The 27,499-nt window shown below is 38.7% G+C and overlaps 1 protein-coding gene across 2 annotated transcripts in view; it reads right to left on the reverse strand.

The window, feature by feature from the left end:
* ZBTB8A (zinc finger and BTB domain containing 8A) overlaps nucleotides 1-27,499 on the reverse strand; it is a 53,786-nt gene that overhangs the window by 12,378 nt on the left and 13,909 nt on the right. The gene's annotated exons all lie outside the window — the stretch shown is intronic.

A 27,499-nucleotide genomic window follows, 5' to 3' on the forward strand; every position in this document is an offset into this window, starting at 1 on the left:
AAGGAAATTGTTCTTTATAAAGAAGAATCAGCAGGCATAACAAGCAGGGAATTAGAACCTCAAGAATTTGAGAAAAATAGTACAAAAATCTAATAGGCTATTAAATAAGTATGTTTAAAATGATCAAAGATAAAAGGTGATGTAGACTAGCACATAGTTATGAGCACAGACACTAGAACCAGGTAGCTTGATTGGAATTCTAGCTCTATCACTTAACTAGCTGTGTGAACCTGGGCAATGTATTTAACCTTTGTATTGCTGTTTCCTTAACTGTAAAGTGGAACCAAAATTAGCACTTATTTCATAGGATTATTGTGAGGATTGAATGAGTTGATGTACATATACCACTCAAAACAGTGTTTGGCATGTAGTAAGTACTTCACAAATTTTAGCTATTCTCCTTTTATTATTATTATCCATAAGAAAAGGAAAAAAAAAGAAGAGGTAGGTTTGAAGAGGAATCAAATGAATTTAATATATGAAAAATATAAGTAATGAAATTAAAACACCTCATGCTGCAAGATGAGTGCCCCATCTGCAGTCTCATGTCCATATTCCTGGCAGGAAGAAGACAAAAAGACAAAAGGCAATTACCAGCCCGGTTTATCTTCTTTTTTATCAGGAAAAAATATAGTTCTTCCAGATGCCACATCCAGGGGACTGACACTTGCAACTCAATGGCCAGAATCACGTCACCTACTTTTTAGGTGTGCACTCCCACTAATGGTATATATCTATTTCTACTTCTCAATTTTTGCCAACACTTAATATTATCAGACTTTTAAATTTTGCCAATCTTATGGATATGCAATGGTATGCTATTGTTTTTATCTGTATGGACTGAACAACTTTTAATGTTTGTTGACCATGATTAAGTGAATTTCCTTGCTCATTACAATGTTGTCAAGTAACACTGAATAACAACTAACCACAAAAACAATGTTATACAATAGTATTTATTTAGCTTAGTGCCTTTGGGTTGGATGGGGCAGCTTGTCTGAAGTGGCTATGTTATTACATGGTCTTACATCTTCCTCCTGGGAGTAGTGGGCCAGCCCAGACAATCTCCTCTCATGACAATGGCTGAAGTATAAAAGCCCAAGTGGAAATATATGAGGTCTCTTAAGGCTTAGGCTTGTAACTGCCACACTGTCACATATTCTAATAGACCAAAGCAAATCACATGGCCAAATCTAAAGTCAAGGGGAGAAGAAATATCCTCTGGTCTGTTAGTGAGAAGAACTGCAAAGTCATACAACAAAGTGTGTGAATGTTGGTAGGGGGTAATGAACCAGGGCCAATAATGCTATCTACACAATATCCTTTCTTATTTGTAAAACTGGGTTATCTTTTTCTTATTGATTTATAGGTATCCTTTATATATCCAACATACTAATCCTTTATCAGTTATATGCCTTGCAGATATCTTCTCTCATCTGTGGTTTGTCTTTTTAACTCCATTAAAGGTAGTTTTCATTAAAAAGCAGCTTTCAGTTTTAATACAGTCAAATTTATCAATCTCTTAAAGTGTTTTCTCTATCTTGTTTAAGAAATCACTATCTCAAGGACATAAAGATATTTTTTAAAGTTCTGTTTTTCACTTTTAGGGCTTTAATCTACTATTGATTTTGCATATGGTATTCTAATTTTTTTTCATATAGATAATCAATCTTTCTGGCACTGCTTATTGAACAGCAAATCCTTTCCCCGCTAATCTGTAATGCTACCTCTGTTATACATCTAGTTTCCATAAATTCATGGATCTATTTCTGAGCTGTCTGTTCAGTTTAATTTGTCTATCTCTCTGCACCAATACATCACAGCTTTAATTACTAAATCTCTAAAATGAGTTCCCCCACCTAGGTCTTCTTCAAATAACATTAAAAAAAAAATTCTGGGGACTTCCCTGGTGGTCCAGTGGGTAAGACTCCATGCTCCCAATTCAGGGGGCCCAGCTTCGATCTCTGGTTGGGGAACTAGATGCCGCAGGCATGCCACAACTAAGAGTTCACATGCTGCAACTAAAGATCCCGCAAACTGCAACGAAGATCCTGTGTGCTGCAGCTAAGACCTGGTGCAGCCAAAATAAATAAATAAATAACTTTAAAAAATTCTGATTGTCTCTTTGTTCTTCTATATAAAAATTAGGATAAGCTTATCAAGTTTCACTTTAAAAATACCCTATAGGGATTTTTTTTCTGGAATTGAATTTATAGATTAATTTATGGGAGAACTCACATCTTTCTAATATTGAGCCTTATCATCCATGAATATGGTATAATTTGCCACTCAGTTAGGTCTTCTTTCATATTCTTCAGTTATGTTTCCTTATTTTCTTTAAGATCTTGCATGTTTTTTGTTAGATTTATTTCTGTTGCTTATAGGTTTTATTGCTATAGTGAATGGGATAGCAGGCTTCATCAGCTGAATGGAAATGCTGCCAAAATTTTACCATTAAGAATGATATTTAGGAGCAGAAGCAAGAAAAACTACAATACTGCAGCCTGTGGAACAAAAACCACATTCACAGAAAGATAGACAAGATGAAAAGGCAGAGGGCTATATACCAGATGAAGGAACAAGATAAAACCCCAGAAAAACAACTAAATGAAGTGGAGATAGGCAACCTTCCAGAAAAAGAATTCAGAATAATGATAGTGAAGATGATCCAGGACCTCGGAATAAGAATGGAGGCAAAGATCGAGAAGATGCAAGAAATGTTTAACAAAGACCTAGAAGAATTAAAGAACAAACAAACAGAGATGAACAATACAATAACTGAAATGAAAAATACACTAGAAGGAATCAATAGCAGAATAACTGAGGCAGAAGAATGGATAAGTGACCTGGAAGACAGAATGGTGGAATTCACTGCTGCAGAACAGACTAAAGAAAAAAGAATGAAAAGAAATGAAGACAGCCTAAGATACCTCTGGGACAACATTAAACACAACAACATTCGCATTGTAGGGGTCCCAGAAGGAGAAGAGAGAGAGAAAGGACCAGAGAAAATATCTGAAGAGATTATAGTCGAAAACTTCCCTAACATGGGAAAGGAAATAGCCACCCAAGTCCAGGAAGTGCAGAGAGTCCCATACAGGATAAACCCAAGGAGAAACACGCCGAGACACATAGTAATCAAAGTGGCAAAAATTAAAGACAAAGAAAAATTATTGAAAGCAGCAAGGGAAAAACGACAAATAACATACAAGGGAACTCCCATAAGGTTAACAGCTGATTTCTCAGCAGAAACTCTACAAGCCAGAAGGGAGTGGCATGATATACTTAAAGTGATGAAAGGGAAGAACCTACAACCAAGATTACTCTACCCAGCAAGGATCTCATTTAGATTTGATGGAGAAATCAAAAGCTTTACAGACAAGCAAAAGCTAAGAGAATTCAGCACCACCAAACCAGCTCTACAACAAATGCTACAGGAACTTCTCTAAGTGGGAGACACAAGAGAAGAAAAGGACCTACAAAAACAAACCCAAAACAATTAAGAAAATGGTCATAGGAACATACATATCGATAATTACCTTAAACGTGAATGGATTAAATGCTCCAACCAAAAGACACAGGCTTGCTGAATGGATACAAAAACAAGACCCATATATATGCTGTCTACAAGAGACCCACTTCAGACCTAGGGACACATACAGACTGAAAGTGAGGGGATGGAAAAAGATATTCCATGCAAATGGGAATCAAAAGAAAGCTGGAGTAGCTATACTCATATCAGATAAAATAGACTTTAAAATAAAGAATGTTACAAGAGACAAGGAAGGACACCACATAATGATCAAGGGATCAATCCAAGAAGAAGATATAACAATTATAAATATATATGCACCCAACATAGGAGCACCTCAATACATAAGGCAACTGCTAACAGCTATAAAAGAGGAAATCGACAGTAACACAATAATAGTGGGGGACTTTAACACCTCACTTACACCAATGGACAGATCATCCAAAATGAAAATAAATAAGGAAACAGAAGCTTTAAATGACACAATAGACCAGATAGATCTAATTGATATTTATAGGACATTCCATCCAAAAACAGCAGATTACACTTTCTTCTCAAGTGCGCACAGAACATTCTCCAGGATAGATCACATCTTGGGTCACAAATCAAGCCTCAGTAAATTTAAGAAAATTGAAATCATATCAAGCATCTTTTCTGACCACAGCGCTATGAGATTAGAAATGAATTACAGGGAAAAAAACGTGAAAAGCACAAACACATGGAGGCTAAACAATACGTTACTAAATAACCAAGAGATCACTGAAGAAATCAAAGAGGAAATCAAAAAATACCTGGAGACAAATGACAATGAAAACACGATGACCCAAAACCTATGGGATGCAGCAAAAGCAGTTCTAAGAGGGAAGTTTATAGCTATACAAGCCTACCTAAAGAAACAAGAAAAATCTCAAGTAAACAATCTAACCTTACACCTAAAGGAACTAGAGAAAGAAGAATAAACAAAACCCAAAGTTAGCAGAAGGAAAGAAATCATAAAGATCAGAGCAGAAATAAATGAAATAGAAACAAAGAAAACAATAGCAAAGATCAATAAAACTAAAAGCTGGTTCTTAGAGAAGATAAACAAAATTGATCAGCCATTAGCCAGATTCATCAAGAAAAAGAGGGAGAGGACTCAAATCAATAAAATTAGAAATGAAAAGGAAGAAGTTACAACAGACACCGCAGAAATACAAAGCATCCTAAGAGACTACTAAAAGCAACTCTATGCCAATAAAATGGACAACCTGGAAGAAATGGACAAATTCTCAGAAAGGTATAACCTTCCAAGACTGAACCAGGAAGAAACAGAAAATATGAACAGACCAATCACAAGTAATGAAATTGAAACTGTGATTAAAAATCTTCCAACAAACAAAAGTCCAGGACCAGATGGCTTCACAGGTGAATTCTATCAAACATTTAGAGAAGAGCTAACACCCATCCTTCTCAAACTCTTCCAAGAAATTGCAGAGGAAGGAACACTCCCAAACTCATTCTATGAGGCCACTATCACCCTGATACCAAAACCAGACAAAGATACTACAATAAAAGAAAATTACAGGCCAATATCACTGATGAATATAGATGCAAAAATCCTCAACAAAATACTAGGAAGCAGAATCCAACAACACATTAAAAGGATCATACACCATGATCAAGTGGGATTTATCCCAGGGATGCAAGGATTCTTCAATATATGCAAATCAATCAATGTGATACACCATATTAACAAACTGAAGAAGAAAAACCATATGATCATCTCAATAGATGCAGAAAAAGCTTTTGACAAAATTCAACACCCATTTATGATAAAAACTCTCCAGAAAGTGGGCATAGAGGGAACCTACCTCAACATAATAAAGGCCATATACGACAAACCCACAGCAAACATCATTCTCAATGGTGAAAAACTGAAAGCATTTCCTCTAAGATCAGGAACGAGACAAGGATGTCCACTCTCGCCACTATTATTCAACATAGTTTTAGAAGTCCTAGCCACAGCAATCAGAGAAGAAAAAGAAATAAAAGGAATACAAATTGGAAAAGAAGAAGTAAAACTGTCACTGTTTGCAGATGACATGATACTATACATAGAGAATCCTAAAAATGCCACCAGAAAACTACTAGAGCTAATCAATGAATTTGGTAGAGTTACAGGATACAAAATTAATGCACAGAAATCTCTTGCATTCCTATACACTAATGATGAAAAATCTGAAAGAGAAATTATGGAAACACTCCCATTTACCACTGCAACAAAAAGAATAAAATACCTAGGAATAAACCTACCTAGGGAGACAAAAGACCTGTATGCAGAAAACTATAAGACACTGATGAAAGAAATTAAAGATGATACCAACAGATGGAGAGATATACCATGTTCTTGGATTGGAAGAATCAATATTGTGAAAATGACTATACTACCCAAAGCAATCTACAGATTCAATGCAATCCCTATCAAACTACCAATGGCATTTTTTACGGAACTAGAACAAATCATCTTAAAATTTGTATGGAGACACAAAAGACCCCGAATAGCCAAAGCAGTCTTGAGGGAAAAAAACGGAGCTGGAGGAATCAGACTCCCTGACTTCAGACTATACTACAAAGCTACAGTAATCAAGACAATATGGTACTGGCACAAAAACAGAAACATAGATCAATGGAACAAGATAGAAAGCCCAGAGATAAACCCACGCACCTATGGTCAACTAATCTACGACAAAGGAGGCAAAGATATACAATGGAGAAAAGACAGTCTCTTCAATAAGTGGTGCTGGGAAAACTGGACAGCTACATGTAAAAGAATGAAATTAGAACACTCCCTAACACCATACACAAAAATAAACTCAAAATGGATTAAAGACCTAAATGTAAGACTGGACACTATAAAACTCTTAGAGGAAAACAGAGGAAGAACACTCTTTGACATAAATCACAGCAAGATCTTTTTTGATCCACCTCCTAGAGTAATGGAAATAAAAACAAAAATAAACAAATGGGACCTAATGAAACTTCAAAGCTTTTGCACAGCAAAGGAAACCATAAACAAGACGAAAAGACAACCCTGAGAATGGGAGAAAATATTTGCAAACGAATCAACGGACAAAGGGTTAATCTCCAAAATATATAAACAGCTCATTCAGCTCAATATTAAAGAAACAAACACCCCAATCCAAAAATGGGCAGAAGACCTAAATAGACATTTCTCCAAAGAAGACATACAGACAGCCATGAAGCACATGAAAAGATGCTCAACATCACTAATTATTAGAGAAATGCAAATCAAAACTACAATGAGGTATCACCTCACACCAGTTAGAATGGGCATCATCAGAAAATCTACAAACAACAAATGCTGGAGAGGGTGTGGAGAAAAGGGAACCCTCTTGCACTGTTGGTGGGAATGTAAATTGATACAGCCACTATGGAGAACAGTATGGAGGTTCCTTAAAAAACTAAAAATAGAATTACCATATGACCCAGCAATCCCACTACTGGGCATATGCCCAGAGAAAACCGTAATTCAAAAAGACACATGCACCCGAATGTTCATTGCAGCACTATTTACAATAGCCAGGTCATGGAAGCAACCTAAATGCCCATCAACAGACGAATGGATAAAGAAGTTGTGGTACATATATACAATGGAATATTACTCAGCCATAAAAAGGAACGAAATTGAGTCATTTGTTGAGTCGTGGATGGATCTAGAGACTGTCATACAGAGTGAAGTAAGTCAGAAAGAGAAAAACAAATATCGTATATTAACGCATGTATGTGGAACCTAGAAAAATGGTACGGATGAACCGGGTTGCAGGGCAGAAGTTGAGACACAGATGTAGAGAACAAACGTATGGACACCAAGGGGGGAAAACTGCGGTGGGGTGGGGATGGTGGTGTGCTGAATTGGGCGATTGGGATTGACATGTATAAAGTGATGTGTATAAAAATTGATGACTGATTAAAAAAAAAAAAAAAAAGACACATGCACCTCAATGTTCATTGCAGCACTATTTACAATAGTCAGGTCATGGAAGCAATCTAAATGCCCATCGACAGACGAATGGATAAAGAAGCTGTGGTACATATATACAATGGAATATTACTCAGCCATAAAAAGGAACGAATTGAGTCATTTGTTGAGACGTGGATGGATCTAGAGACTGTCATACAGAGTGAAGTAAGTCAGAAAGAGAAAAACAAATATCGTATATTAACGCATGTGTGTGGAACCTAGAAAAATGGTACAGATGAACTGGTTTGCAGGGCAGAAGTTGAGACACAGATGTAGAGAACAAACGTATGGACACCAAGGGGGGAAAACCACGGTGGGGTGGGGATGGTGGTGTACTGAATTGGGCGATTGGGATTGGAAAAAAAAAAAAAAGAATGATATTTAGGACTTCCCTGGTGGCGCAGTCGTTAAGAATCTGCCTGCCAATGGAGGGGACACGGGTTCAATCCCTGGTCCAGGAAGATCCCACATGCTGCGGAGCAACTAAGCCCGTGCGCCACAACTACTGAGCCTGTGTGCCACAACTACTGAAGCCCGCAAGCCTAGAGCCCGTGCTCCACAACAAGAGAAGCTACCACAGTGAGAAGCCTGTGCACCACAACCAAGAGTAGCCCCCACTTGTCGCAACTAGAGAAAGCTCGTGCGCAGCAATGAAGACCCAGTGCAGCCAAAAATACATAAATAAATAAAAAATTAATTATTTTTTAAAAATATTATTTATTATTTATTTATTTTTGGCTGCGTCGGGTCTTCATTGTGGCACTCGGGATCTTCGTTGAGGCATGCGGGCTCTTCGTCGCGGTGCGTGGGCTTCTCTCTAGTTGCCGCGCGTGGGCTTCTCTCTAATTGTGGTGTGCACGTTCTCTCTCTAGTTGTGTCGCACGGGCTCCAGGGCGCGTGGGCTCTGTAGTCTGCGGCACGCGGGCTCTCTCGTTGAGGCATGTGAGCTCAGTAGTTGTGACATGCGGGCTTAGTTGCCCTGTGGCATGTGGGATCTTAGTTCCCTGACCAGGGATGGAACCCCCGTCCCCTGCATTGTAAGGCAGATTCTTTGCCACTGGACCACCAGGGAAGTCCCGAAGCTGTAGCTATTTAAAAGCTGTTACTCTAATTGTTTCAGTGGATGCTTTTGTTCACCAGTCTGTTATGTAATTTCCCTTCTGTTTATTCATTATTCTATTCCTACTACTCCCCCTACTCACTCAGTACCTTTTTCTGGTAATAACTCCTCAACTTTTCTTAAGAGGATCACCCCTTCACTTTGGTTCTTATGGTTTGGGAGATATTGACTCAACGCATCACTCCAGAGGTCAACTTGTGACCTAGACCTGGCAAATCAGAGCACTGCATTCCCATGGCCAGTTACTGGTCTGGGGATGGACACGTCAAACAAGGCCAGAAAAAGAGGTTCAATCAAAGCAAATCTTAGCATTTTTTATTGGAGCGACCAGAAAAGAAGACCACTCTTAAGAGGATGTGAGCCTGGAGGTATAGTAGATTTTCTGCCACCATGAGGAGAGAGCCTACATGAGAAAGGACCAACACTGAGGAAAGCAGAGCAAAGAAACAGAAAGGCCAGATCCTGTCAACATCATTTTTCCCTAGACCAGAGGTTTTATGGCTGTGCAGCATGGTACGTGGGATCTTAGCTCCCCGACCAGGAAGAACCTGCATCCCCTGCATTGGAAGTGTGGAGTCTTAACCACTGGACCCCCAGGGAAGTCCCGGTCATTCATTTCTATAAAGGGTCAGATAGGAAATATTTTAGGGCTTGTGGGTGTGAGAATGTGATTTATAATAAATATATATTTTGGAGTTTGTCCATGGTTCCTGGCTCATGGCTCCCCAAACCCTTGGAATTTCCTAAGCAGTAAGAGCAATGGGAACATCTTTTGTTATAATATTTGGTCTTCTGTCCTCAGTTCCTGAAATCGCATCAGAGACATAAAGGTGAAATGGACATCTTGTTATTATGAAAAGCCCCTTTCAACCATAACTGAGTTTATGTTAATAAGGTGACTTTCAGAAGTCCCCTAAAGATTGGAGGAGGTTGCCAGGGAAACCAATCAGTGGATTAGATTAATTAGATTAGAGGGTTGGAACTTTCAGTCTCACCTCATGACCTCTGGAGAGAGAGGCTGGAGGTTGAATCAATCACCAATGGCCAATGATTTAATCAATTGTGCCTATGTAATGAAGCCTCCATAAAAACCCAAAAGGACAGGGTTCTGAGCTTCCAGGTTGGTGAAAGAGAACTCATCCACTTGACAGCCCTAAATTCCACAGGGACAGAAGCTCCTGGATTCAGCATTTTGCCCTATGTATCTCTTCATCCAGCTGTTGATTCATATCCTTTAATACCCTCTGTAATGAACCAGTAGTCTAGTAAGTAAACTGGTTTCCTGAGTTCTGTAAGCCACTCCAGCAAATTAATCAAGGAGGGGGTCCTGGGAACCTTTAAAACCAGTTGGTCAGATGCACAGGTAACAACCTGACTTGTGACTGGCATCTGAAATGGAGGCAGTCTTGTGGGATTGAGCTCTTAACCTATGGAATCTGATGCTATCTCCAGGTAGATAGTACCAGAATTGAGTTGAGTTAGTGTTGAGAGAATTGCTTGGTTTGGGGGAAAACCCCACACATCGTAGTGGGCCATAGATCTCTCTCACAACTACTCAACTTCACCACTATATTGCTCAAGTCAGAGCACAAAAGCATCTAGACAATATGAGAAGGAATGGGCATGGTTGTGTTCCAATAAACCTTTATTTGCAAAAACAGACACAGGCTCCTTTTGCTAACCCCAGCCCTAGACCCAGTCATGGCTTAGGCTATATCTGTCCTTGGACTTTTCAGTTACTTGAGCCAATAAATGTCCTTTTCCTTAAGCCAATTTGAGTTGGCTTTCCTTTTAACTTGTAACCAAAGAATCCCAATCTATGTTATATCTGAAGATTCTGAATTCTTTGGTAACTTTCATCTATTAGTGCAACTTTTCTTTAAAATCCATTCTTAACCCGGAAAGGAATCAAAGTTGGCTTCATAGAGGAAAGATTAATTGATGTCCAAGTCATTGCCAGTTCTTTTTCAGACATAAAAGTGTTACATAAACACAAATTCTATTCTTAAAAGATTTAATAAAAAGTTAATTCCTTGCGGGGGAAACAGATTTTCTTTTTCAGTTTAAGTTTCAATAAGAATTTGCTTTCCAGGCAATTTGTAGACATTTGAAGTGAGCGTCAGCATTGTCAAGAGCTGCAAACCGCAGTCACTTGGTACAAATTTAAACAGGCTCCTCACTGAGAGGTGATAGAGAGTGGGGGGGTGTTAACAGTGAAAATAAAGTGGAAAATTACCTTCTCCTGACTGCAGAGACTTGAGCACTGCCTGTGACAAGCAGAAGAAACAACAGAGGACCTCTGAAAAGGCTGAGAGCTGTGGGGAATGACTTCAGCAACGGACTGTGTCAAAGGGCAGTCACACGACTCTTCCCTAATGTGAAATACCCCAAGTTGGCAGCTGAATTCCTAGTGCTATATACTCTTGAAAATATAATTTCAAGATAGGATTGAGAGTGAGTGCCAGGGGCTTAATGAAAAGACTCCAATAAATAAAAGGGAAAAGGCAATTCACACACACACACATATCTAGGTAACACACCTATGGCAGGGAGGAGAAAGAGAACAATCAAGGATGACTTCAAGCTTTATGGCCTGAGTACTGGCAAAAGGGACTTGCCATTTGTTGAAATGGGAAAGACTAGGAGAGAAACAGGTTGTAGGGGGCTGGTATCTGGAGCTCAATTTTGGACATACTAAGTTTAACATGTCCTGTTATTTATCCAATAAGAAATAAAGAGTGGGCAGCTGGATATATGAGTAGAGTTAAGGAAATAGGTCCAGGCTGGGGATATAAAATTGGGAATCGTCAGCATATAGACGGTATTTACAGTCATGAGATTAGATGTGATTACCAAAGGAGGAGGCTACATAGAACAGAGACGAGTCCTTGGCACTCCAACATTTAGAGAACAGAGAGATGAAGAGGACCAAGAAAAGATACCTGAGAGGAAAGCCAGAAAGATAGGAAGAAACATCCTGGAGGTGAAGAAAGTGTTTCAGGGAAGTAGGGGTGATCAACTCTGTTAGTTTTGGTAAGATGAGGACTAAGAGTTGACCACTGGGATTTATCAGTGGTGTGTGTGTGTGTGTGTGTGTGTGTGTGTGTGTGTTAGGGTGGGTTTAAAGGAGAATGGAATGAGAGAAACAAGCACACACAACTCTTTTCAAAGAGTTTTGCTGTAAAGGGAAAGAGAATAAGGGAGGAAAGTGGGGTCAAGGCTGAAGAAGAATCTGAATATTTTAGAAAGAAAAAAAATAACTGAAGAAATAAACTTCCAGATGAAGCAGGAAGGGATTGAGAACACATTAAAATGGTTACTATTAGGAAGGATTAGTGAGGGGTGGGAGAAGAGGGTACCCTCTTTGCAACAGGAAGAGAGAGTGAAAAAATGTACAGATATCTAAGAGAAGGAGGTGACATGGGAGCTCATTACAGATGCCTTTGATCTCTAAAATATCACTATTTGTGAAAATGATGAAGATGGGGGAAATGTGGTAGAATTACAGTAGTTAAATGCAAAAATGTATAGCTGATTTTTAATCTACTCTGATTTATACTTTTCACTCAAATCACAAGATTAAAGTATCACAACATAAGCTGAGCTTAAACTATAGTAGATACTCAATAAATATTCAGTGGCTTTGTGCTGGTGAAACTGTTTCATTGCTAGACTATAGCAATTGACAGGCAGGAAAAGTTGCCATTTTTCCTTAACTTACCCATCTATGGCTGAATAAGTTTGTTTTTTGCTCTTGTCAGGAAGCAGGGCTTTCATAACTAAGGCAACAGATTTTGGTTTCCGTACTGATCATTTTTACCTATGGCTTACCTATTTAAGCCAAACAACTGTCCTTTTGTATTCTGCTCTGTTCTGATGGGTAGCGTCTGGGGCTGAGAGTCTGCAACTTCATGACCCAGGATCTTTCATCAGTTAACTTTCTGTAGGATATGCTAAATGGGTCATAACGGATATCAGAAGACCAGGGGAAGAGAGAAATTTCCAGCTTCTAGCTCTCACAGTTGCTGGTGTTTGTTGTAATAGTAGCAGGATGGGAGGATTCTGGACAGCAGCTCAGGCAGATGCAGAATCTTTTTGGTGGTTCCAATTCTGATCGAGGTGGCAACTCTTCAGCAGATCTAAAACTGTGTCTCCAAAGGTCCAGCAAGCAGTATATGCCTGTGGGCTCAGCTTTAAGGGCAGGTGGACTCTAAGCCCTTGTGATTAGCAGCTTGTCACCTCTGAGTATCATTTCCTTCTTTCTTTTTGTTCCTCTAGACCCCATCCTCATTTGTGCTCTTCTAGGCCTTCCCACACCCTTGTATTGGGTTGGCCAAAAAGTTCATTTGGGTTTTTCCGTAACATGTTACGGAAAATAATTTCGTGTATTATATTATCTCTGTCTGGAATATCTAGAATGACTCCCATTTTCTGGATAGGACTATATAATCTTGGTGACAGAAAAGGTTCCAGGAAATAGACCTTCTAAGCTTGAACAGAGTGATGGCCTTACTGCCAATGGAAAATGGAGATGTAGTAGCACTATGATTACCTACCTACCTTATCACCTGTGTTTGCTTAGGATGAAGTCCTATTGAAGGCAATGCTTTGGGAGATGAAGTATAATTGCTGCCTTTCCTCAGCTCATACATATGGTTCCAAAGTGAGTTCCCTACAACAAGTTGACTGAGGAAGAAAAAGTTAAGGCCGATTTAGAGATGGTTTTGCACAATATGCCGGCACCAGCTGGAAGTGGATAGTTGAAACATCACAAATCCCATCAGGAGTGTCCCTGAAAGATTTTGGGAAGGAAAATCTCCCCAGTGAGCATCTGGTTGCCCACTCTGCATAGAGAAAGAGATAGACACGGGTATAGATTTTACCCTGATTCATGGACAATGGCTAACAAGTTGGCCGAACAGTTAAGGATTTAGAAAGAACCAGACAGAAGAACTGGTGACCAAAAGGCATGGGGGGGAAGAGGCAGGTGGAAATATCTCTTGGAATGGGCACAGGGTAAGAGACGTTAGTGCCTCACGTGAATGCTTAATAAAGGGTACTCATTGCAGAAGAGGCTCTCAGAGATCAGGTAGACAAGATGACCTGTTCTGTGGATGTCAGGCGGCCTCTTTCCCTAGCCACCAAGAAGCTTGCTGTATACTCCATCACCCAGAAGCAGCTTACCTGATAAAATGGTGGAATAACCAACTGAATATTCCATTATGGCCCCATAACAGAGATGATACCCTGAGAGATTGGGGTGCTATCCAAATGGATGTGGTATATAATTTTAGCCACTGACCAATATAGATGCTATTATTTCCATAACTAGAATACTCACTTCTAGAAATCAAGGGATGAAAGTGGCAGTGCCTCCTTTCACTTTTACCTCTAATAGCCCACTTACAGAATTCTTGCTTTCTGTCCCTACAGAGGTCTTATCTCTCAAAATAGGAATGTTGCCACCAGGGAAACATTGCATGCTTCCACTAAATTTGATCATGACTGACCTAAAAGAAGAATGAACGTCACCCACTTTGGGGAAACGATGATGGCGTCATTGTTTGTATGAAGGATAGTTGCATACTGGAAAGCAGACTCGTGAACTTGTTTAGAATTTTAAATATGGGAAGAGTGGTATATGTGGATGCCATGTAGCCAAAGAGGGTGGACTATATTGGTCATTTACCTGTTGTCTCTCAGTTCAACACCTGCCATGCTCTACTCTACTCTCTACTGATATAACTAGAATTCTGCAAATGACATTTCCCAGGCTTCCATCCTTGCAGCTGGCTTCCTGTTAGAGTCTATCAGTAGGAGGCACCAACAGGAGATCAGTAAAAGGAAAAAAGTTTCCTGCTTTGGGCAGTGAAAATGCAGCAGTTTCTGGTGGCTGCTGGCTGTTGGCGTAGCGGCAGCAGGAGCAGGTGATTCTGGACTCCAGTAGACTTTCCAGCCTTTGGACTTTCCCTCTCTGATAGAAGTGGTACCTCTCTGGCAGGTCCAGAACGACTGTGACAGCAACTCCAACTGCACAGCAGCCAGCACAGACTTGAGAGCTCCAGCTCAGGGGCACAGCAGCTTCTGATCTATGATTGGAATTCTTTTTCGTTGTTGTTTTTAAATATTTATTTATTTAATTTATTTTGGCTGCTCCAGGTCTTAGTTGCGGTACGCAGACTTCTTAGTTGCGGCATATGGACTCTTAGTTGCAGCATGCATGTGGGATCTAGTTCCCTGACCAGCAATCGAAACTGGGCCCCCTGCATTGGGAGCGTAGAGTCTCACCCACTGGACCACCAGGGAAGTTCCTATGATTGAAGTTCTTCTAGCTCCCCTGGCCCCTTTTTTTCCTTTTGCTATTCCAGCCCTTCTTAAACTTTTGGAAGCAATTTCATATATTAAATTTCTTCTCTTTGAAATACCCAGAGTGGTTTGTTTCCCTGAGGAGACCCTGACTGATAACATTTCTAGTCCCTAAAACAGATAAATCTAAAAAAAGGATCTATCCTGAGGCTTGCCCTTCTGGACAAATGATATAATCTTCCCTCTCAGCTTCTCTCTTAACTTTTACTTCTTACAAACAACCATAGTCAATAGAAACTGCATTTATTTTGTTGTTGTTATTGTTGGTGCATTGTTTTTGTCATTAACTTATTTAAGCAAAATTTTAAACACTCACCAAAGTAAAGCAGATAATATATGGAATACTTGTGTATTTATTACCCAGCTTTAACACTGATCGATTTTGCTAATTTTGTGTCTTGTATCTGCCTCCATTTTCCCCCCAGAATACTTTAAAATAAAATCACAGGCATCAAATCATTTCACCCATAATATTTCCTGTGTACTTTTTACATGAGCCTCCTTCCATTTCTGTAATTACAGTTGGACCTCTGTTATCCTTTGCCTGCACAGGACCCCTTTCTCTTCCTCAGCATAGGATTCTTTTTCTTTTGGAAACTGCCTTCCACAATTTGGTGATGCTGTTCATCCCTTTGCCTCCCTGACTCCATGGACATATGAACTAGACTCGTCAGTCTGAGTGGAAGCTAGAGAATAAAGGTCTCACTACACAAGGGCATGGGCCTTAAGGATCGCATGAGCCTAGAACTGCAAAAAGTTACCTTCAACAACTGGGAAAGCCCACCTAAGAATGATGCTAACACAGAAGAAAACTAGATAAAACTGTTTCAGAGAGAGTCCTGATGATATTATTTTAATACCTGAATCCAGCTGTGCCTAAAACCAATGCTCCTGGATTTTTAGTTATGTGAGCCAATAAATTTCCTTTTCTGCTTAAATTTAAGTTGGATTTCTATCATGTGTGACCAAGAGTCATTTATTCCTAATTTGTAACACTCTCCAAGCCTGCAGCGATAGCCCATTCATGAATACTCTATTTAGCAGGGAGAACATATTTCTATAAATGGGAACGTTAATAGAATCAGTGCAATTAAGGTCATCATATCACTAAAGCATAGTTTCTGGTGTTGCTATTTTGCAGTTATTTTTTTCCCTTCATATTCCCTGAAATCCTGGTATGCCTCCAGGCAAAGTTTCTTCCAACTTTGTTCATTCAGATAGTTGTGAGTCATTTCTTCTCAGGCTACACTAATTCCTATGATAGCTTTCATGAAGTCTTCCACCAATCTCTAATTAACAGCTGATCAGTTTTTTAAAAGTGTTTCCCTGGTTTGAACCACTGTAAAGTATCGATTTTAACATCCAAAGTAGTATTTTTGTTTAGTACGTTTATGGTAACTTTAGCTTTAACACTTGTGATAAGTTATTACAGGTCAAAATCATTCGGCAGAACATGAAATAATGACAGAAAGTGAGACTGTGGCATAGAAACACAAATAAGATTAGTGAGGCCTCTCAAACTCAGGAACATACCATCTGCTAAATCAGCTCTCTTTAGTGCTAACTGTATTGACTGGCTGAGTGGTTATTTTTTAAATGCATTAACCACAATTCAGTACGGTATCAAATTTATAAATATGAACATATACAGAGATGAAAAGCACTATAATAAATTAGTGCTCAAGGAGTTACGTCTATAATGAAATTTCTTTCATGTTTAAAATAATCTAGGTTCTAGCTAATAGTAGGCTTTGAAATCCCAAACTTCCCAGAAATTATTTCATAAAAAAGACTAAAGCAGTTGGCTAGAGATTGGGGCCTTCACAGTCTCATTATAGGCCCAAAGATCCAGCTTTTGCTGAATCCTTATATGCCCAAGGATTGTCTCTGGAATACAGACAAACCAGGGATACTATGCTAACAGAGGTAGAATATACTCAAGGTTATATCATACAATTGCCGAAACAGGACATCTGGGAATATTGCTAAAGAAGCATGAAATCAATACCCAATCTTTTACTATCTTATCCTATCAGTTAAAATCTAATAATTTCTCTATTCTAATCTGAAGCACAGTAGTAGGTCATGACTTTACAATTTTTTGCTATTATAAATAATGCTGCAGTGAATACCTTTGCACACAGATCCTTGAGCACTTGTGAAATAATTTGATTCCTAGAAGTAGAGTTGCTTAGTGAGTACAGACAGATTACCTTCCCAAAACACTGTATCAATTTAAATCTTTACCAACATGAAATGACAGTGCCCTTTTCCCCCAACACTTTCATTAACTCTGGATATTATCTCTTTAAAATGCTTCCCTTCTACCCTTAGGGGAAAATACCAGGGAAATATCAATACTATTATTAACATTGTCCTGGAATTACGAGCCAATGAATTAGGCAATATAATTAAAATATGAATATTGGAAAAGATGGAACGGTTATTGTTATTGCAGATATTATATATCTTTAAATGCAAAAGTAAAATTAGAAAACTATTTCCTAAAGTAAAATTCTGGGCTTCCCTGGTGGCGCAGTGGTTAAGAATCCGCCTGCCAATGCAGGGGACACGGGTTCGAGCCCTGGTCCGGGGAGATCCCACATGCCGTGGAGCAACTAAGCCCTTGCGCCACAACTACTGAGCCTGCGCTCTAGAGCCCGTGAGCCACAACTACTGAGCCCATGAGCCACAACTACTGAAGCCCCCGCGCCTACAGCCTGTGCTCTGCAACAAGAGAAGCCCCCACGATGAGAAGCCCGTGCTCTCCGCAACTAGAGAAAGCCCGCGCACAGCAACGAAGACCCAATACAGCCAAAAATAAATAAATAAATAAAAATTAAAAAAAAAAATAAAGTAAAATTCTTGGGCTTTTGTCATGTTGGAGTAACTGGTACTAGACTTGGCCTTCTGCTATAAACAATTAGAAAACTGGACAAAATACATGAAAAAATTGTCTTCAGACAATGAAAACAGGGCAAGTGAGACTGTGATCTCCGAGAAAAGGAATCAAATGAGGCAGCCTATTGTCACTTTGGCTTTCTGGATTTTGATACAGGGAGGGGAAATCAAACTGGATTGAATAGACAGGGGTGGTGTTCAAGAAGGCTGAGGTGCCTGGCAGTTGTGGGGCAAAGTACCAGAGGAAGCAACTACACAGGCAAAGAGATCAATAAGTCTGCACAGGAGTATTCTAGAGTCTGTGCTGAACACTAATCTACAAATGTGTAGGGTTAAACTACAAGAGTTCAGCTGAAAAACAACTGGGGAACTGTGAGCAGAAAAATTCCCAGAGCTCACACGGGGTTAAGAGACAATTAAGTTTTGACCAGTCAGGATAAAGACTCTTTGCTGAACACCTAGGGCATTTACTAGAGACCCCAGAAGAGAAACACCTTAGTAGAAGGACTAACCTAACTCAACAGTAAAGATGACTCTAAAACTTCCCCAAAGTTCAAAAACAAGCTTCAAAATCATCAAGCTGATTCATCTGCAACTTAACTAACACATAAACCAAAATTCAAAAGTCTTTGAAGGAAAACAACAAAATTCAGATACCCAAAAACATATAATTACAATGTCCACCATTCCATCAAAAATCACTAGACATGTGAAAAAGCAAAAAAAGTCACCCTAAAATCAGAAGAAAAATTGGTCAATGGAAACAGATCCAGGAATGAAAGAGATACTAGACTTAGTAAACAACGATGTAAAAAAGAGTTAATATACTTAATAAAATTTTATATTTAAAAATTTTATATTTAAGTTTAATTTAAAATTTGAAGAAAAATATGAATATATTGAGAGAAAGACAAGATATAAAAATAATCAAAAAAATCTAGAAACAAATACAATATCTGAAATTAAAAATTCAGTAGATGGGCTTAGTGGCAGATATTATAAACTGCAGAAGAATAATCCATTAATGTGAAGACATAGCAATGGAAATTATCCCAACTAAAGTTTTTTAAAAGAACTGACAAAAAATAAACAGAGTCTTAGTGACATGTTAAACAATATCAAATTGGTCTAATATATTTGTAATTGACATTCCAGAAAAGGTGGGGGCAGAAAAAATATTTGAAGTAAAGAGGAGAAACATAAATATACTGTTTTAAGGTCCTTACACTATACATCAGAGGTTGACAAACCTTTTCTGTAAAAGGCCAGATAGTAAATATTTTAGGCTTTGCAGGCTAGTGGTCTTTGTTGCAACTACTCAACTCTGCCACTGTAGCATAAAAATATGCCATAAACAATACATAAGTGAATGGCTGTGGTTGTGTTCCAATAAAACTTTACTTACAAAAGCAGGGAGTAATCCACATTTGGTCTGAAGTCTGCAGTCTGCTAACCTGTGCTATATATGAAGTGGTACAATATGTGATAAATAATAAGGGAAAATGCATATTGCAACTCTTGGAGCAACTGTTAAATATAAAACAAAGAGATTAAGCTAATAAGCCAACAGTGGGGATAAAACAAAATACTAAAAATTACTTAATATTCTTTTATTGAGGCAGGAAAAAAGGGGAAGAGGAACAACAAAGAGATGGCATAAATAGGAAACAAATAGCAAGACGGTACACTTAAATCCAACTATATTGATAATTATATCAATGAAAATATTCTGAACTGCATTTAAAAAGGAGATTGTCAGACTGGATAAAATATGATGACTCAATATATGCTGTCTACAAGAAACACACTTTAAATCTAAAGATACAAATGTTAAAGTAAATAAAGGTAAAAAAGCATATGATTAACTGTAAGAGAGCTGGAATGGTTATATTAATATCAGACAATACCAGAGCTAAAAAGATATTTTATAATGATAAAAGGATTAATTCATTAAGAAAATATAACAACCATAAATGTGTACATACTTAATAACACAGCTTTAAAATACATAAAGCAAAAACTGGCAGAAGTGAAAAAAGAAATACTGAAATTCATAATTATTATTGTATATTTCAACACTCCTCTCTCAGTAACTGGTAGAAGGAATAGATAGAAAAATCAATACGGATATAAAACACCTGATAACACTATCAACCAACTTGGCCAAACTGACATTTATAGAACACTCTATACAACAGATTAATGGAATAGAATAGAGTCAGAAAAAGACATGCAAATATATTATCAATCAATTTTTTTAAGTAAGGCTCATTTCATCAATTTTTTTTACAAAGGTGACACAGTAATTCAATGGGGGGAGTAACATTTTCAAACAAATGGTGCCAGAACAACTGTATATCCATTACAGGAAAAAAATGAACCTTGACCCTTACTTTACACCACACATTGATACAAATTTTCACTCAAAATGGATCATAGAACTCAATGTAAAAGTTAAATTTCTAGAAGAAAACACAGGAGAAAAATCTTTAGGACCCTGGGGTAGGCAAAGATTTCTTAGGACGCAGAAAGCATGGATCGTAAAGAAAAATTTGACAAACTCTGCTCTTTGAAAGATACCATTAAGGAAATGAAAAGCCCAGCCATGAACTAGGATAAAATATTTGCAATACATATATCTGACAAAAGACTTGTATCTAGAATATATAAAGACTTCAAAAAACTCAATAATAGGACAAACAACTCATTGGCAAATGATCTGAACAGATATTTCACTAAAGATACACAAATTAGCCATGAAAAAATTTCAACATCATTAATCATTAGGGAAATACAAATTGTGGTTTTACACAATGAACAATGAAAGGTAATGACACACCCACTGTAATGGCTAAAACTAAAAAGACTGACAGTACCAAGTGTTGACAAGGATGTGGAGAAAGTGGATCTCATACACTGCTGGTGGGAATGTAAAATGGTACAATCAATCACTTTGGAAAACTGTTTAGCAGTTCCAATAAAGTTAAACCTACTCTAGGACCCAAGAATTCCATTCCTAAGTATTTACCCAAGAGAAATGAAAACATATGTCCACAAAGAGACTTGTATCAATACAAGAATCTTCATAGCAGCTTCATTCATACTAGCCCTGATCTATAAAGAAATGTCCATCAACTGGTGAATAGATAAATTGTGGTACATCCATACCATGGAATAGTAGTGAGCAACAGAAAGGAACAAACCTCTGATACAAACAATGACATGAATGAATCTCAAAAGCATTAGCCTCAACAAAAGAAGCCAGACACAAAACAGTACAAACTGTGTGATTCCAGTCACATGAAATTCTAGAAACAGGCAAAATTAATCTAGAGTGACAGAAAGGAGACTGATAATTGCCAGGGGCTGAGAGTGAGACAGGGGCGTTTACTTCAAAAAGGCATGAGGGAAAAAAAAAAGATAGGACGGAAGTTCTGGGTGATAGAAATGTTCTATATCTTATTTATGCTGATTGTTACACATGAATACATATCAAAACCCACTGAACTTGTACACTTAAAACCGGTACATCTTATTGTATGTGAATTATACCTTAATAAAGTCAATTTTAAAAAACTCCTTAGAAACAAGAGAATTTGGGAAGATATCCCAGTTATAAAATACACAAAGTGAATACACAAAAAATGAGTAGCTAGTTATCAGATGCAATGGAAGGTTCTTCTTGCAAAATAGTGAAAATTAAATATTTTAACAAGAAATACGCAGAAACTTTATGAAGAATATGATAAACCTCTGTAATGAGGATCATAAAAGAACACTTGAATAAACAGACTACTGCCTTAGCTTCCTTTCTGTTCTCTGCTTTTACCAGAGGGATCTGCTAAAATGTAAGTCAGGTCATATCATTCCTCTACTCAAAACTTCCAATGGGGGCTTCCCTGGTGGTGCAGTGGTTGAGAATCCGCCTGCCAATGCAGGGGACACGGGTTCGAGCCCTGGTCTGGGAAGATCCCACATGCCGCGGAGCAATTGGGCCCATGAGCCACAACTACTGAGCCTGCGTGTCTGGAGCCTGTGCTCCGCAACAAGAGAGGCCGCGACAGTGAGAGGCCCGCGCACCGCGATGAAGAGTGGCCCCTGCTCGCCGCAACTAGAGAAAGCCCTCGCACAGAAACGAAGACCCAACACAGCCTAAATAAATAAATAAATTTATATATATAAAAAAAAAAACTTCCAATGGTTTCCCTCTCAGAAAGAATGCCAAAATCTTCACCCTCGTCTAAAAGGGCTGCAAGATTTCCCTTCCTCCCTCTACCTGCCCCTAGCTCTAACCTCATTGGTTTTGATGTTTCCCAATGGGCCAATGCACTCCTGATGGCCCTTGTGTCGGGAACACTCTTCACCCAGATCTTCACATAACTTGTTCCCCAACTTTACACAAATCTTTGCTTCAATATCACTATCAGAGGTTATCTTGACAAATCCATCTTTAGCGTGGGAAGTTTCAGTTGATCACTAGGGCTCAATAGCTGTCGTCATAGAAACTATGTCATATGTGGCACAGTTTAGAAACCAGGGGAAAGGATTAAAAGGAAACATGATAGCTGTCTTCCAATACTGAAGGACAATTATGTGGAAGAGGAAGTAGAATTATTCTTTTAGCAGCTCCAGTAGACTTAGTCCTCTGGACTGATCACTAGAACGTAAGTTCCAAAAGGGCTGACTGTTTTGTTCACCTCAGCATCCCTAGCACAGAGCATGTCTGGCACACAGATGCCCAGTCATATTTGTTGAATAAATGTTCAGTGTAGTTCTGAAAAGCAAAAAGGACGGATGGATAGGACTAAAGGGGGACAGATGTTAACTCAGGATAAAGAACAGTTTCTTAAAAATGAGAACTTGATGGGATTTTTTTGAACTCAGGTGTCTTGATCTAGTGCCTTCATATTTATATGCAAGCAAACTAAGGTTTGGAAAGTTTTAAGTCGATGGTTATTGTACTGCTTGTCTCAGTCCATTAGTGGGTTTTGAAATCAATTTAGTTAGGATTTTAAAGAACACAAAATAGAATTTAAAATAGTAGAGCTTATTGCAAATAGTAAGAATTCTTATATGAATTTTTTGTTTCAGATAGAGAGAGAGATTAATAAGCAGAATCCCAGGTATGTGTGTATTGGGTCAAGATGTAAAATGTAGTATTTCTTACTGTGGGTTTCGGTAAAAAAAAATTTGTTTTTGAGAAATACTGGGTTAAGCTGTTCAACAACAGAATTTGCCCCCTTGCAAAGTAACGAGTTCTATTTGCAGTTGAGGTAGAGGCAGAATGTCATTGACTTAGGGTGAATACACTTGGGGAGAGGCGGGGCTAGATGACTTCAGGAATTTATATTGTTTCTTTATATTTGTCTATATTTTCCAAAAGGATAATACATCCTTTTTAAAGTGATTTAAAGTAGTTTTAAATACATATATATGAAACATATTTTACAATAGAAATTAGAAATTTTAAATGGAGATGAGATGGTTTCTGTAGGTTGACATTTAGCACCATTTGTCCTGGAATCCAAGGCAAAAGCAAAAAACAGAGAAACACAAACAATTTATATAGTGCTCACATCATTTGCCCAGTAGAAATGAGCATTGTTCTGGCACTAACTTTTAGGAGGAATTTGTATGTGAATTATTATGAGGACATAAAATTTCATTATAGAGAATATTTGGACTAATACAATAAACGTCCTAATTGGTCTCCTTGCCTTTTATCTTTCTCCCTTCAATCCACCCTGAAGTATGTTATCTTTCCAGATTCTCCTGTTTAGAATTCTTTAGTGGCTCCTTCCTGCCTACTGGATAAAGTCCATATTTCTATGAATGGATTTAGTACCCTTTACGACCCAGCTTCTGCCCATCTCTGCACTCTCATCTCCCACCAGCTACCTCACCTCCCACTCTTAAGCTATATGCCATTCACAGGCACGCTATACCTTTCATGCCCCCAAGCTTTTGTACATATTGTTCCTGTGCTACAATAAAACCACACTTCTCAGTCTGAGAAACTCTCACTCTTCATTCAGAGTCAGCTCAAACAGAGCATCCTTTGGGAAGCTTTCCTTGACTTCCCTGGGCTCGTGTTTTTGTTTGTTTGTTTTTCGGCCATGCCACGTGGCATATGGGATCTTAGTTCCCTGACCAGGGATCAAACCCGCGCCTCCTGCATTGGAACCGTGGAGTCTTAACCATTGGACCACCAGGGAAGTCCCCTCTGGGCTCATGTTAATTGCTATTTCCTCCATGCCCCATTGTACTGTATACATGTATGCCATGGCAAGTGCTGGAATGCATTTTATTTGCCTATTCTGATGTATGTTTCCCTGCTACATTGTATTGAATAATATCCATATGAGGACAGACCATGTCTATGTGTATGCCCAACCTTAGTTTAATGTTTGGGATGTGGTAGACATTCAATAAATATCTTCACCAGTGTCCTTACTGAACTAACAAAGGTTCTTTTTTTTTTAAAAATAAATAAATAAATAAATATATTTATTTATTTATTTATTTTTGGTTGCATTGGGTCTTCGTTGCTGTGTGTGGGCTTTCTCTACCTGCGATAAGCAGGGGCAACTCTTCGTTGCAGTGCGTGGGCTTCTCTTGTTGCGGGGCACAGGCTCTAGGCGCATGGGCTTCAGTAGTTGTGGCAGGCGGGCTTGGTAGCTGTGGCTCTCAGGCTCTAGAGCTCAGGCTCAGTAGTTGTGGCATATGGGCTTAGCTGCTCCGCAGCATGTGGGATCTTCCTGTACCAGGGCTCGAAGCCGTGTCCCCTGCAATGGCTTGCAGGTTCTTAACCACTGCACCACCAGGGAAGTCCTGAACTAACAAAGGTTCTTTACATGACTTTCCCTATATGTTGCCTCTAAAGTCAAGGATGTCCTGGGACTTCCCTGGTGGTCCAGTGAGTAAGACTCACGCTCCCAATGCAGGGGGCCTGGGTTCGAGCCCTGGTCGGGAGCTAGATCCCGCATGCATGCCGCAACTAACAAGTCTGCATGCCACAACTAAGAAGTCCGCATGCCGCAACCAAGAAGTCTGCATGCCGCAACTAAAGATCCTGCATGCCCCCGTGAAGATTCCGTATGCTGCAACTAAGACCCAGTGCGGCCTAAATAAATAAATAAATATTTAAAAAATAAAAATAAGATAAAGTCAAGGACATACTATAATTAATTCAACAAAAACATTTCAAAAGCAAGCTAAGCTAATATGCTTTGAGTACACTGTTCTTTGGAATTTTATCTTGACATGGGGTTCAAGCTGATTAGCTATCACCTTTTTTTTGTGTTCCCACTGTGTACTATACATAACTTTACTGTGACACATATCACACTAATTTTTGTGTCTGTCTTTTCCTGTAAACTCTTTGAAGGCAGGTGGAGTCATACTCATCTTTTTTTAATCCCCATTTTATGGCACAGAGTCTGGTCTACAATCTATTAAAAGTTTTTTGGTGATAAAATATATCTATTTTAGCCCCAAACTCAGCATCTTAATAGAAGCATCCTAGTAAAGTCAGCAACAGAACAAGGATGCCCTCTATTACCACTACATATTATCTAACACTGTTCTGGAGACATTAGCCAATGCAATTAGACTTGAGAAAGAAACTACAGAAAGGAACACTGGAAAGTAGGAGGTAAAATTACCATTGTTTGCAGATAAGATGATTGTATACCTGGAAAATGCAACAGAATCAACTGTAAAATTACCACAAACAAAAAGAGTATTCATTCAGGGCTCCCCTGGTGGCGCGGTGGTTGAGAATCCGCCTGCCAATGCAGGGGACATGGGTTCGAGCCCTGGTCCAGGAAGATCCCACATGCTGCGGAGCAACTAGGTCCGTGCGCCACAGCTACTGAGCCTGCGCTTTAGAGCCCACACGCCACAACTACTGAGCCCACGTGCCACAACTGCTGAGCCCGTGAGCCACAACTGGTGAGGCCCACACACCTAGAGCCCATGCTCCACAACGGGAGAGGCTGCCACAATGAGAAGTCCAAGCACTGCAACCAAGAGTGGCCCCCGCTCGCCGCAACTAGAGAAAGCCCGTGCGCAGCAATGAAGACCCAAAGCGACCAAAAATAAATTAAAAAAAAAAAAAAGAGTATTCACAGGGGGAAGGAGGTTATGAAATTAAAGACTCCTGCTTACAATAGCATCAAAAATAAAAAATACCTAGGAATAAATTTAACAGGAAATGCACAAGACTACTCATGAAAAAAACCAAGGGACACCAGAGAAGACTATGGAAAATCAAACCCTTCAAACAGGAAGATTCAACATATTAAGATGTTAGTTCTTCCTAAGTTATTTTATAATATAACATGATCATAATAAAAATACCAGCAGGTTATTTTAAGATCAATACAAGTTGATGCTAAAGTTTTATGGAAAAATAAATATACCAAAGAGCAGGAATTAGCACCAACAGATATTCAATTATATTACATATTGATACTTCATCAATAATTAAAACTGTGATGCTGGTCATAAAGAGAAGGACGGGGGGACTTCCCTGGTGGCACAGTGGTTAAGAATCCGCCTGCCAATGCAGGGGACATAGGTTCGAGCCCTGGTCTGGGAAGATCCCACATGCCGCGGAGCAACTAAGCCTGTGCGCCACAACTACTGAGCCTGAGCTCTAGAGCCCGCAAGCCACAACTACTGAGCCCACATGCCACAACTACTGAAGGCTGCGTGCCTAGAGCCCATGCTCCACAACAAGAGAAGCCATGACAATGAGAAGCCCACGCACCACAATGAAGACCCAACACAGCCAAAGATAAATAAATAAATAAATTTATTTTTAAAAAAAAGAGAGAGAAGGACAGACCAGTGGAGTATACTAGGAAATCCAGAAATGTACCCCAGTATATGCGGGAATTTAATATATGATGAACAATAAAAATATGAGCAACTTACTAACTGGCACTGGGACAATTTTTAGCCTTCTGAAAAAAGAAATTAAGATGGATTTTCACCTCCCATCGCATATCAGGATAAATTACATATGGATCAAAGACTTAAGTGTGAAAATAAGGCCATAAAAATGCTAAGAGAAAATTTGGAAGATTTATAAACTCAAAGTGGGAGAGGCCTTTATAACCATGACTCAAAATACAAAAGCCATAAAAGAAAAGATTGATACATTTAATTACATAAAGATAAAACAAAATTCTGTATGGCAAAAAAAATCACAAAAAGGCAAAAAACAAATAACAACATGGCAAAAATGTCTATTAGAGAAAGGGCAATCTCCATAATATACACCAAGCTTCTAAGAAATTGGCACAATAACCTAAGATAAAATAAGACAAAGGATAGTTCACAGAAAAAGAAATACAAATGTCCCTTATCATATGAAAGGATGTTCAACCTCAGCCATAAAAATATAAATGCAAATTAAAACTATACTCTAATACAACATTGTAAAGCAATTATACTCCAATAAAGATGTGAAAAAAAATAAAAATAAAACTACACTGATGTTTCATTTTTCCTCTCTCAAATGAGCAAAAAAATCCAAACATTTGATAATATT

The sequence above is a fragment of the Eubalaena glacialis genome, chromosome 3, assembly GCF_028564815.1.
Source record: "Eubalaena glacialis isolate mEubGla1 chromosome 3, mEubGla1.1.hap2.+ XY, whole genome shotgun sequence".
Taxonomy (NCBI): Eukaryota; Metazoa; Chordata; class Mammalia; order Artiodactyla; family Balaenidae; genus Eubalaena; species Eubalaena glacialis.